Below are 13579 nucleotides of genomic sequence, written 5' to 3'. Positions count from 1 at the left end.
TGCAGCGTGGGATCTGCAACGTAAGCATTGTTACGTTCTTGTCCACGCCGCAGCTTAAACGCTAAAATGTATATGCCTTCTGCATATGCATACAAACAAATATATACGTACACATACAGCATGCTATATACTCCCATTCTGCCGCTGCTTTTAGCGACAGAATTCTTTATGTAAACTTTATGTATTTTAGGCTACGACTTTATTTGAATAAAATACGGAGAGCATTAGCTATCCAATACTCGAATGAAAACGTTGTTTAAAATATATATATATGTATATATATATATATATATATACTAGTTGTCCCGGCGAACTTCGTACCGCCTAACAGTCTCTATATATAAAACAAAGTAGAGTTTGTTACAAAACTTATAATTCGAGATCAGCTGCACCAATTTTCATGGTTTTTGATTTGTTGGATTTGTCTCTGCCCCGAATTGGAAACAGGCATTGTATTTTTATACCCTGAGCCCATTGAAAATGGGAAATCAGGGTATAATGGTTTTGTTAAAAGTATGTAACAGGCAAAAGGAGGCGTGGCAGACCCCACAAAGTATATATATTCTTGATCAGGGCGACGAGCTAAGTCGATTTGGCCCTGTCCGTCTGTCTGTCCGTCCGTCCGTCCGTCCGTCCGTATGTATGAACGCGTCGATTTCAGAAGATATAAGAGCTAGAGACTTGAAACTTTTTTTCCTAGGTCCGTGTATATCACGCGCCTATCAAGTTTTTCTTTATATATCGATAACTACTCCCGATATTTTATTATCGATCAAAAACCTTATCGAAAGGTAGTTATTTAATTATATCTCCTACACCTTTAGAGCTAGAGCTTGCAAATTTTAAATGTAGACTTATATGTATTTTATATAATTTCGATTTTTGTTGTAATTTACCCCTCACCCCTATATCCACCCCCTCACCATCACCTTTGTAAAAGGCGTATTTAAAGTACTAGAGACATGTGCTTTGGAATGTACATACATTTTCACCATATAATTACGCCCTGAAACTTTCATTAAGATTGTACGTATAGAAATTAAATTATTCAACAAATAAATTCTTATAATGTTACTACACTACAGCACAGCCCAAGCGCAGTTAGCAGAGCGCATTCTAATACGTGTGTGTGTATGTATGTGTGTCGAAAAGAAGTGCAGACTGATTAGAATATCAGATTAGAGGGTTCAGGGTATCTCCTAGTCGAGCAGTCTCGACTAGAGTCTTCTTACTTGTTCTTATTGCCATTTCACGGGCTGCCTCTCTTTGAGAAGCACGAATTAAGGCCCTTCTTTGCTGGGTACTAACGCGGAGCCTTTCTCGGGCGATTTCTCACTCTTCGTCAGATAATTGACTCGCGATATTCCGTTGCCTAATTGCATTATGGGTCCGCCGGGAAAGATTAGATCTTCTAGGACGCGCCATTTTTATACCCTGAACCCATTTTCAATGGGAAATCAGGGTATAATGGTTTTGTTGAAATGTATGTAACAGGCAGAAGGAGGCGTGGCAGACCCCACAAAGTATATATATTCTTGATCAGGGCGACGAGCTGAGTTGATTTGGCCCTGTCCGTCTGTCTGTCCGTCTGTCCGTCCGTCCGTCTGTCCGTATGTATGAACGCGTCGATTTCAGAAGATATAAGAGCTAGAGACTTCAAATTTTTTTAAAAATGTCCGTAATTACAGCGCGCATATCAAGTTTATCATTAAAAATCGATAACTCATCTCGATCTTTTTTTATCGATAAAAAACCTTATCGAAACCCAGTTATAAAATTATATCTTCTACACCTTTATTGCTAGAGTCTTCAAATTTTTAATGTATGCTTATATGCAATTTATACAATTTCGGTTTTTGTTAAAATTTACCCCCCACCCTTAAATTCACCCCCTCACCCTCACTTTTGTAAAAAGCGTATTTCAAATACTAGAGACTTGTGCTTTGGCAATTACATGCATATTCATGTTATAATCATAATCTAAAAGTTTCATGAAGATCGTACGTCCATAAAAAAAGTTATTAAACAATTAAGTTTTCATAGTAAGCGCACACTGCAGCCCATGCGTGTTTATGCGTGGTTGCTTGTGTGTGTATGTGTTTGTGTATGTGTGTGTGTATGTGTGTGAGTGTATGCGTTTGTGTCTGTATGCGTGTGTGTGTTTGTATGCCTGTGTGTGCGTACGTGCGTGTGTGTGTGTGTGTGCGTGTTTCTTGTGTAAGCTGAAAGTCGCGAAAAAGTATTGAAATATCTATTGCTCCAAGGGTTCAGGGGATCTCATAGTCGAGCAGTCTCGACTAGAGCTTTCTTACTTGTTTTTTTTTTTTTTTTTTGAATAGTCAGGTCTGCTCGAGGCTGTGCCGTAGACTGACTGACTACATTTGTTTATTTACTTCTATACAGGACCGAAACTGTCACTGTTGTCAAGGCTACTGAGTATAAATGGAAATTTGAATCTTTAGGGAAAAAACCGCGTTTTTCAAGTATTCGTCAAATTTTTTCAGTATTTTAAAGATCTACTGATCCGCCTCGTGGCGGAGACAAATCCAACAAATCAAAAACCATGAAAATTGGTCCAGCAGATCTCGAGTTATAAGTGCTAAGAAACTTTTACACAACTCTCTTTTATATATATAGATATATATATCAGAGCTTGCATATGAGAGTTGATCGTTTTTCGTTTATGCTCTTCTTCGCATCATAACCAAAAAAATTGTGCAGACACGTCTCGCTCTGAGCGTCACTCTTTGTTTTCTTTAGAATCTGTTTCGCTCAGACGCAATGCAATGATTCATTCGTGTGACGCTCTCACATGAGCGTCGCGTAAAACTAACACGATTTTTCCTCACACAAAGACTCTCAGCAAAAAACAGTTTGACTAAAAAACTCAGCAGAAAATGTTTTTGCCTTCGTGTGCATGTAAATACACGCATACATACATACAAAAAGAACGCAGCAATCGCGCGTGATTACCCATACAAACGCAACTTACCGTTTGCTTCATTTAACTCAAGCAAACGATCAGTGTTTGACTTGAGGAAACGAAAACAGATATAACTGTCTTCCTCAGAGCGCGAGCGAGTTAAGCCAGACGCGACAAAAACAGTTTCTGTCTGAGTTTTTTTGATTGTGTCAGTGAAAGACACTTATTTGCAGACATCTATATATATATAAGAGAGTTGTGTAAAAGTGCTCCTCCACTTTTAACTCGAGATCTGCTGGACCGATTTTCATGGTTTTTGATTTGTTGGATTTGTCTCCGCCACGAGGCGGATCAGTAGATCTTAAAAATACTAAAAAAAATTTGACGAATACTTGAAAACGCGGCTTTTTCCCTAAAGATTCAAATTTCCATTGATACTCAGTAGGCTTGATAACAGTGACAATTTTCGGTCCTGCTCTCATATTATACAATAGTATTTGTTTGTCTCAAACATAAATTTGTGTAAATTATTTATATTTATATTTCTCGATTGTTTTGTGCGAGGGCATATTCAGTATTACTATTAATAAAAATGCCGCGTCCTAGAAGATCAAAGCTTTCCCGGCAGACTCATAATGCAATTAGGCAACGGAATATCGCGAGTCAATTATCGCACGAGAAGAGCGCCGCGTTAGTATCCAGCAAAGAAGGGCCTTAATTCGTGCTTCTCAAAGAGAGGCAGCCCGTGAAACGGCAATAAGAAATGGTTCAAGGATTGATTTGAATCGTGCAACGTTTCGATATGATTGCACCATTGACTACAGCTTGAATCGTTTAGTTTGCATTGGTCCAATAGACGTTGTTTGCCAGCATTGTGGCGCATTGAAGTTTGCTGGTGAAACGCCCGGTTTGTGCTGCCTTAGTGGTAAAGTGACATTGCCATTAGTGGTCCCGCCACCAGAGCCATTGCGTTCCCTACTTTTCTAGCGAGCACTCAAAAATACAATGCCTGTTTCCAAATGACTTCATTTGGGGCGAAAATTATTGAAGAACACGGATATAGTCCAACAATCGATGAAGTGGCAATCCTAATTGTTGCTGAAAACTTGGAAGCACGTTATATTGTGCTTACACGACGTAATACTGAGCAACTACAAAGAATATATGAAACGCACCGTTCATATGACGCGTTACTATACCCGCTGATGTTTTGGCAAGGAGACGATGGATATCACTTTTATATCAAAATGATTAGTCCATTGAATGGTAAGATCAATATCATTGTTTTCATTTTAGCTTGATATACATTTTATTCTGTTTGCTTTTGGTACACAAAAAAATTTGTCACTCTTAATTTAGTAGAGAATAGCTTATTAGGGGTTCCAAAATACAATTTTTTACTGTATTTGTTTCAGGTGGGGAAACTACCAAGAACGTTAGTTCGATGAATTATTACGCATATTGTTTGATGATTCGTGAAAATTCTAACAATTATCTATATTAATATTTTTTTTGTATTATTGTATTATGTTCATAGAAGCCTAAATTAGTTCAGCTAAAAGTTAACACGACATTACTTACTGATTTTAATACAATAATTTTACAGCTCCGAAATTAAAGAACTTTTAAGGAAAATAACGTATTTTTCAAGTATTCCCAAATTTTTCAGTATTTTTAAAATACATACAGCTATTCGGGGCGGAGACAAATCCAACAAATCAAAAACCATGAAAACATATTATAAGTTTTGTAACAAACTCGACTTTGTTTTATATATATAGAGACTGCTAGGCGGTACGAAGTTCGCCGGGACAACTAGTTTTTGATATTTTTGAAAAAAAAAAAAAAAAAACAAACTGGATGGTAACTTTAAGAGAGCAATCTGCAATCCATATGATGCATGCAAAAAAAAAAAAATAAATTATATTTCCCCCTAAATTCATAGTAGTCATAATCCACTGAAAACGGCCTGCTGAAAATAATAAGAACACTCCATTTCTTCAGCCCGAAAAAAAAAGTTTAGAATAAGAATGTTGTAAAATAGTAAGTAACCTTCCTACAGATGTTTAATGTAAACAAAAACGAGCTCAGCGATGGCAGCACACGGCACACAGGTGTGCACAATCAATCAACATGAGATCCCATTTCAGCTGCTGTAACAATGACCACGATAATCACGCAGCCACGACTACAACCACAGCCACAGCAGCAACCACAGATCGCTCGGTTTTTTTTTTTTTTTTGGTTCCAGGTCCACGCACAATCGCGTTGATAGCTTCGATAGTCGCACAAAAGTCAAATCAAGAGCCAGAGCTTGTCTGACCATTTCTGTGAGCAGAGACCACCGCACCACAACGCTCAAGGCAGCAGCAGCAATGATGGTGACGTTGGTGGTGCGGGTGCGGGTGTTGCTGCTGGGGCCGCAGCATTGTCTAGACCCAGCTGATTGCTGTTACATTCCACACTTAATTAGCTGCCAGCCCATGGCTAAACAATGCTCTTGAACAATTTCCCAAAAATTTTATTGTATTTGTATTTTATTCATATTGCTATAGAATTTTTGGCTCTCAGGTAGATCAGAGATCAGAGTAGATCATGTTGAAGGGTCAGTAGTTGGGCATAGCTGAGTATTGATGAATATGGCTGTAATAGAGTCGATTGAAGTGAAATAGTAAATATTAAATATTATTCATATTTTTACTGCATTTATGAACTGCTTTTCTCTCTTCAATTGAATGTTCTCAGACAAATGAGTTTTTTGTGTGGTAAAATCACGTTGCTTAAATTTCTTCCATCAAAGTGAAGGTATGCTTGACATGCTCTATGTCTTAATCTACATATATCACAATTATATCGATCTACATATAGAAATCATTATTAATATACAGTGGCTAGAAGCTATTTCAACCAAAGTCTAAAATAAAACTTTCGGCATCTGCAAAATCTAAACTAAATGATATATCAACAAACTTTAAATACAGTCTTATGCTAGTCTTATGCTCTAATTTATAAAATACTAGCAGTCCCAGCAAGCGTTGCATTGCCCTACCCTTATTTCTAGGTAAAAAATGATTAAAAGGTATGTTGTTCAGGTTGGGATACACTCTAATTAATTTATTAATCAGATTTTCATTCAAGCACCTTGTGGTAAACGACATTCTTCGTTTTTTGGTCAGGTGCAAGAACAAATAATGCGGATGGTTTACCATTCAATGGATTTATCATTTTGATATTAAAGTGATATCCATCGTCTCCTTGCCAAAACATCAGCGGGTATTGTAAAGCGTCATATGAACGGTGCGTTTCAGATATTCTTTGTAGTTGCGCAGCACTGCGTCGTGTAAGCACAATATCGCGTGCTTCCAAGCTTTCACCAACAATCAGGATTGCCACTTCATCGATTGTTGGAGCATTAAATGTGCGTTCATGTGTTCCAGCTGGTCTTTTATCTGCTCTGATTACTATTTTATAGTCATCTCTTGGCATGCGCTCTAAAGCGGTCTTGAACAACTTGACCAATGCATGATGTTCATGAAGCATTTGCTGCAAATCTTGGAGAATTGCTCTTTTCATCGCAGTGTTGATTTCTTGGCGCCGATCAAGTTGCTCTTCCATATTGCCCATGAAGTATATTTGCAAGAATTTGTGCTGTTCATCTTCAATAGGTTGCAATGATCCAATGCGATGGCAAATCTGGCCTTGAATCTTTACATTCAAAGCCATAGTTATAGTTAGATTTACAAACACTTTTTACAGAAATCTAACCAACTACATTATCCCAAATAAGAAAATAAAATTTTTAACGTAAATTACCTTAAATGTCGGATTATATCCGTGTTCTTCAATAATTTCCGCCCCAAATGAAGTCATTTGGAAACAGGCATTGTATTTTTGAGTGTTCGCTAGAAAATGTCGTGATTCTAGTGTTTCGCCATAAAGCAGGGAACGCAATGGCTCTGGTGGCGAGACCACTAATGGCAATGTCACTTTACCACTAAGGCAGCACAAACCGGGCGTTTCACCAGCAAACTTCAATGCGCCACAATGCTGGCAAACAACGTCCATTGGACCAATGCAAACTAAACGATTCAAGCTGTAGTCAATGGTACAATCATATCGAAACGCTGCTCGATTCAAATCAATCCTTGAACCATTTCTTATTGCCGTTTCACGGGCTGCCTCTCTTTGAGAAGCACGAATTAAGGCCCTTCTTTGCTGGGTACTAACGCGGCGCCTTTCTCGTTCTTCGTCAGATAATTGACTCGCGGTATTCCGTAGCCTAATTGCATTATGGGTCCGCTGGGAAAGATTAGATCTTCTAGGACGCGGCATTTTCATTAATAGTAATACTGAATATGCACAATCGCACAAAACCACATAAAATATCGAGAAATCGAGAAATATAAATAAAAATTATTTACAAAAATAATGTCGAGAAATACAAATATAAATTATTTACAAAAATAATGTCTGAGAAAAACAAATTCAACAATACCTACCTGAACTTTCGAGATATTTTGCTTTTGTCCGTATGCGTATTGTTTTTCAAAATTTTTTTTTTTAACAAATGTGCTTTTTTATGAATAGTCAGGTTCGCCTGAGGCTGTGCCGTAGACTGACTGACTACATTTGTTTATTTACTTCTACACTATTGTCAAAACTGTCACTGTTACCAAGCCTACTGGGTATAAAAAAAATTTGAACATTTGGGGAAAAAACCGCGTTTTTCAAGTATTCGGCAAATTTTTTCAGTATTTTTAAGACCCTATACTAAACTCGTTGCGGAGACAAATCCAACAAATCAAAAACCATGAAAATTGGTTCAGCCCAAATCAAGTTATAAGCAGTCTTCACTTTTACACAACTTTCTTTTATATATATAGAAGATCACATCTATTATTATTTAAATTAAATTAAATTTTTAAAATATTTTATAATATTTAAAAATTAAGAATATAATCAACAAATAATTGCATGTTCAAATATTCTCTTTCTCTCTCTCCCTCTCTATCCCTGTCCTTAATAAATCGGAACAGTGAATACTTTTTTAGTCTCACTTTTTCACCAATTTGTACAAAACAGATTGCAAATAAAAAATATATATAAACAAGTAAGAAAGCTCTAGTCGAGACTGCTCGACTACGAGATCCCCTGAACCATTGGAGTAATAGCTATTTCAATAATTTCTCGCGACTTTTAGGTTACACAAGAAACACGCACACACACACACGCACGCACGCACACACAGGCATACATACATACACACACACACACATACACATAAACATATACACGCACATACACACACAAGCATAAACACGTATGGGCGGCAATGACCGCTTACTATGAGAACTTAATTGTTTAATAACTTTTTGTGGACATACGATCGTCATAAAACTTTCAGATTATGATTATAACATGGATATGCATGTATTTGCCAAAGCACAAGTCTCTAGTATTTGAAATACGCCTTTTACAAATGTGATGGTGAGGGGGTGAATATATGGGTGGGGGGTAAATTTTAACAAAAACCGAAATTGTATAAATTGCATATAATCATACATTAAAAATTTGGAGACTCTAGCAATAAAGGTGTAGAAGATATAATTTTATAACTGGTTTTTGATAAGGTTTTTTATCGATAAAAATGATCGGGATGAGTTATCGATTTTTAATGATAAATTTGATATCCGCGCTGTAATTGCGAACATTTAAAAAAAAAATTGAAGTCTCTAGCTCTTATATCTTCGGAAATCGACGCGTTCAAACATACGGACAGACGGACAGACAGACAGATGGACAGGGCCAAATCAACTCAACTCGTCGCCCTGATCAAGAATATATATACTTAGTGGGGTCTGCCACGCCTCCTTCTCCCTGTTACATATATTTCAACAAAACCATTATACCCTGATTTCCCATTGAAAATGGGTTCAGGGTATAAAAAGTGGCGTATTATTCTATTTAACGACGAAACCAAAATTTGCCATTATAGATATGACTATTCCAGGCATGCAAGACTCCTTACAGGTAAAGAATTCGATCCTCGCTACGCAAAACAAGTAAGAACGTTGCAGTCGGGCGATACCGATTGCAGAAGACTCATTCACAGCCCAAACGCTGTCAACCAGAGTATATAGTGCAATTTTCAAGTCTAGTGCGCAACAATAAACAGAGCATGATCCCATTAAAATTTGAAAATCATCGATAGCTATTGCTATGATCATTGCATCATTACATTCAAATTACATACATATATAATTTATACAATTTTGACTTTTAATAATATATATTTATATCCATATATTGGATACCGGCTTAAGCAAATGGTATTGGAAAAAAGTACAAAAACGGTTGAGGAAATTAAGTCCGTTAATAATATTTATGAATTCTGCGACAATAATGCAAGCATGTTAGATTACCTCTGTATTATAAGTTTACCAATAAAATTTTTGAAATACTAATAGTATGCCAAATAATTAATGTTCACAAAATTAATCATTTGTATCCTCCGTATATACACATATCTGAAGAAAAAGATTTATATCAATAAAAACTATAACTTAATTTTATAATCTATCAAGAAGCTTATTGAAGATTAATTATTATTATAGATTTGTGCAATATATAAACTAGTCTCTATATTATTTTTTAGCACTTGGACTTAACCGAATTCGCAATACTTTCTTCCCGATTTGTGTTTATATCCTGAATCGTTTGAAAAAAATAAAATAATCGAAGAACCACTAACCAGAGAACACATAGACCGGACACGTAGTTTGCAGAATTGCAGAATCGCGTTTATAGTTAAGTGGCAGCAAAAGCTTCGCACACAGGCATACAAATGCTTCTAAAAGTGATAGTACATGTAACAAGGGACAGTGTGTGTGTGAATGCTCGTCGCGAAAACATTTTCTTTATGCGCACCAACGCTTTCATACCCTTCCCACAAATAATGACAAAAACGCAAACTTTTTGCACGAGCATGGCGAACGGTTTGAAGAATTCGGAATAGTCTTCACTCAGAAGGGAAGACATGGGTCTTGCTGCGAAGAAATATCAATTTTTGTTAGCTGCTTCTTGTGCTCACATGCATACATACATATACATATGTGAAAGAGCATTGAGAGAGAGAGAGAGAGAGAGAGATCAAGGATGAACATTGAGTAAGAGGGATCTTCTGTTTAACAGCCGACCATCTCGGTCGAGCGCATGAAGCGAAGTGTTAGTGTTTTCGTACATTTTCGTAGCCCAAGCCTTAAAGTGAGGAGCCGAGCATATACGAACGAGTAAATTTCTGATAGCATTGTGAGGAGCAATATAGGTATGCACGTATGAGTGTATATGGACGTACGTATTTGCTGTGCGTTTATATGCATATACGTGCATATACATGTTGCTCCACACAGCGACGCGAATACTGTAGGAGCGACCCTCGCACTGGAAAGGGGGTCAAAGTCCTGTTAGAGGCGGGCTCTTTCGCTCCAACAGATTCAGCAATGGGTTCGCGTCACACGCACGACGATCATCGGTGACCGTTAGCCGAGGTGCCGTTCGGGCCGGGTGATAGCAGTGGACGTTTTCACTCGCATGGCAACAACGGTACTTCGGCCAATGGGAGGCTGCCACGCAATTTGGCGGGAAAGTGGCGTCACCCAGATTACGCCACTTTACCGTTTTTATGGGCACGAGCAGCAGGAAGGCCCCGCTCCAGAGCCGAACAGGCCCCGTTACCACACGAGGCAGGGCCTGTGGCTGGGGTATAAAAGGCCACCAGCGGCTCCATACGAAAAAAGGTCAGAAAAAGTCAAAAGAAGTCGAAAATATACCGGTGAGAAGCTATATAGTGAAAGTGCGTGAAGAAAGTTAAGTGAAAGTCAACGCGAGTGGTAAATCAGGACTCCCAGGACATCGTGGGAACAGCAAGGACATCGGGGGAACAGCAAGGACATCCAGTGGGAATCCTTGCAGATCATCAGCAGGCGCCGATCAGGACATCGGTGCATATCAGCAACGTAAGCGAGGCCTGCACACCTGGGTGAGTTCGCGTAGCCGTGCGTAAGAGAAGTGCTTGTGAGTGAACGAAGCTAGTGTTATGCTGTGAGTGAGCGAGATAGTAGGAGAGATCAGCATAGCTAGCGAACCGCCAGAGTTTACAGATCCAGATCCTGGCGTTTCTCAAATCCTTACGGTGAGCTAGCGTGTTTAGCACAATACTCTCCCAGCCGGAGTGCGTTGAACAAGCGCTCAGTAGGTGTGCGTCGCAAAGCAAACCAGCGAGCCAGCAAACATTTACATAAGTGACGTGTACATTTCATATTTATTTAAGAAAATATACCATTGCGCTATAAAACCTAAACTACAAGACTAATTAATTATCGCAGGGGTTTCAACAAATAAATTTGTTGGCAACGAATCCACAGTCAGCTGAAACTAGCCCAGCTTAGACTCGGGATAAACCGAAGGTTCGTTACAACTGGCGCCCAACGTGGGGCCCTGCGATAAGAGAGTGATTAGTTAATACTTGTGAATATGGTGCGAGCGTGGGTATACAATCTTAAAAAAGATGAAGTGCTGCGTTATGGTGACGAATTCGGAGTGAGCTTGTCAGGCACACTAGACGTTATGCGGAGTGGGTTGCGAGGAATGAAGGAAGCATTCCTTACTCACTGAGGATCGCCGAGCTGGAGCGACTGCATGGACGCCGTGCCTCACCCAGGGATGAGGCAACGACCGCCGTCACGGAGGACGACCTGGAATCAGAGCTTGCGCATGTGGCGCGGCTCTGTGTGCCCTCCACAAGCGCAGCAGCACGACTGCAGGACACGCGACAGGGTGAGATGAGAGCCACATCCACCCCGCAACCGGAAATTAGGCCACGAGGACACGACAGCACAGCTCAGGAATATCCAAAGGTGGCCAAACAAGTGCGGGAGTGGAGCTTCCGCTTTGATGGCACCACAAAGCCTTTGGAGTTCTTGGAGCAGGTGGAGTGGTCGGCGGACACCTATGGCCTGGATCTGGACATGATCCCGCGGGCGATGCCAGAGCTGCTGAAGGGCATGGCATTAAAATGGTACGTGGCCAACAACCGGCATTGGACGGCGTGGGCGACATTCGTGCGCAGCTTCCAGGAGTTTTTCCTGCCCAGAGGTTATCTGGAGAAGCTGGAGGATGACGTCAAACGCCGGAGGCAAATGGTAGATGAGAGCTTTAAGGTCTACATGGTGGAGATGCAGACCCTCATGCGGCCTCTGCGCTATGGAGCAGACCATGAGATGAAGCTCATCTATAACAACAGCCTGCCCGATCTGCGTGCCTACGCCCGCCCATATCAATTCCATAGTCTCGTGGAGTTGATGCACCTGGCAGATGAGTTTGAGGAGCTGGAGAGGGACCGCGAGAGGTTGCGGCAACAGCCACGGCCTGGCCGGACACGACTGATGGCCATGGACGACGCTGAAGGCGATGTGGAGTATCGCCGCATGGAGGATGAGGTGAAGCCTTCTCCTGCGCCAAGGACAGGCGCAACCGGAGCAAGGACACACATCCCGAATCCAGCAAGGGCATGCCGAGTGTGTGGCCAAGAGGGGCACCGCGCTTTTACGTGCCGCAACAAGGCACTGGATTTCTGCTGGCAGTGCGGGCGCATTGGAGTGAGAACGTTTGCCTGTTGCCAGTCGGGAAACGAACAGTGGCACCCGCCATCAAGGGGCGAGCGGGAGCAGCAGCCAGGAGCCTCCAGGTATTAATGGGCAGTCTTCAGGACGAAGGCAGCCGGCTGACGGCGATCGTGGCCATTGGAGTCTCACAGCAGAGGGCCACGATTGACACGGGAGCCTCGAGCAGCTTCATCAGTGAGAGGCTCGCTGAGAGGCTCGAAGGACTGGGCGTGGTGCGCGCCACACGGCGGCGCATACGCTTGGCGGACGGCAGTTGCAGTCAGGTGGACTCGCAGCTGGAGACGACGATCAGCCTGAGATACCGTTGCTGATCCTGCCAGGAGTGATCGACGATTTGGTGCTAGGCTGGGATTTCTTGGCTAGTATAGGCACCACACTGGAGTGTGGCGGTTTGGCGCTGAAAATTGGGCCAAGAGATCCCAAGCCAAGTCGCCAACTGGAAGCGAAGTTATCGATGGTTTCTGTAAGCATGGAAGCGGGTCCCAAGACGCCACTGGAGGTGACTACTGATAGTCAAGAACCGCTTCATGTGGATAAGGAGGTGAAGGGCACCAACAGGACCAAAAAGCCACGGCATCTTCGACGCAGGAAAGACATGCGAAATGGGGTAGCAGATGCACTCTCACGGCAGCTTCTGGAGGCGAGCCGCTTGGTCGCTAGTAAGGAGACGCCAGCTGGGACAGGATGGGCAGTGGGTAGTGGGCAGTGGACGTTTTCACTCGCATGGCAACAACGGTACTTCGGCCAATGGGAGGCTGCCACGCAATTTGGCGGGAAAGTGGCGTCACCCAGATTACGCCACTTTACCGTTTTTATGGGCACGAGCAGCAGGAAGGCCCCGCTCCAGAGCCGAACAGGCCCCGTTACCACACGAGGCAGGGCCTGTGGCTGGGGTATAAAAGGCCACCAGCGGCTCCATACGAAAAAAGGTCAGAAAAAGTCAAAAGAAGTCGAAAATATACCGGTGAGAAGC

This window comes from Drosophila mojavensis, unplaced genomic scaffold (assembly GCF_018153725.1).
Source record: "Drosophila mojavensis isolate 15081-1352.22 unplaced genomic scaffold, ASM1815372v1 contig_74, whole genome shotgun sequence".
Classification (NCBI taxonomy): domain Eukaryota; kingdom Metazoa; phylum Arthropoda; class Insecta; order Diptera; family Drosophilidae; genus Drosophila; species Drosophila mojavensis.
Note: the sequence above shows the minus strand (reverse complement) of the source record.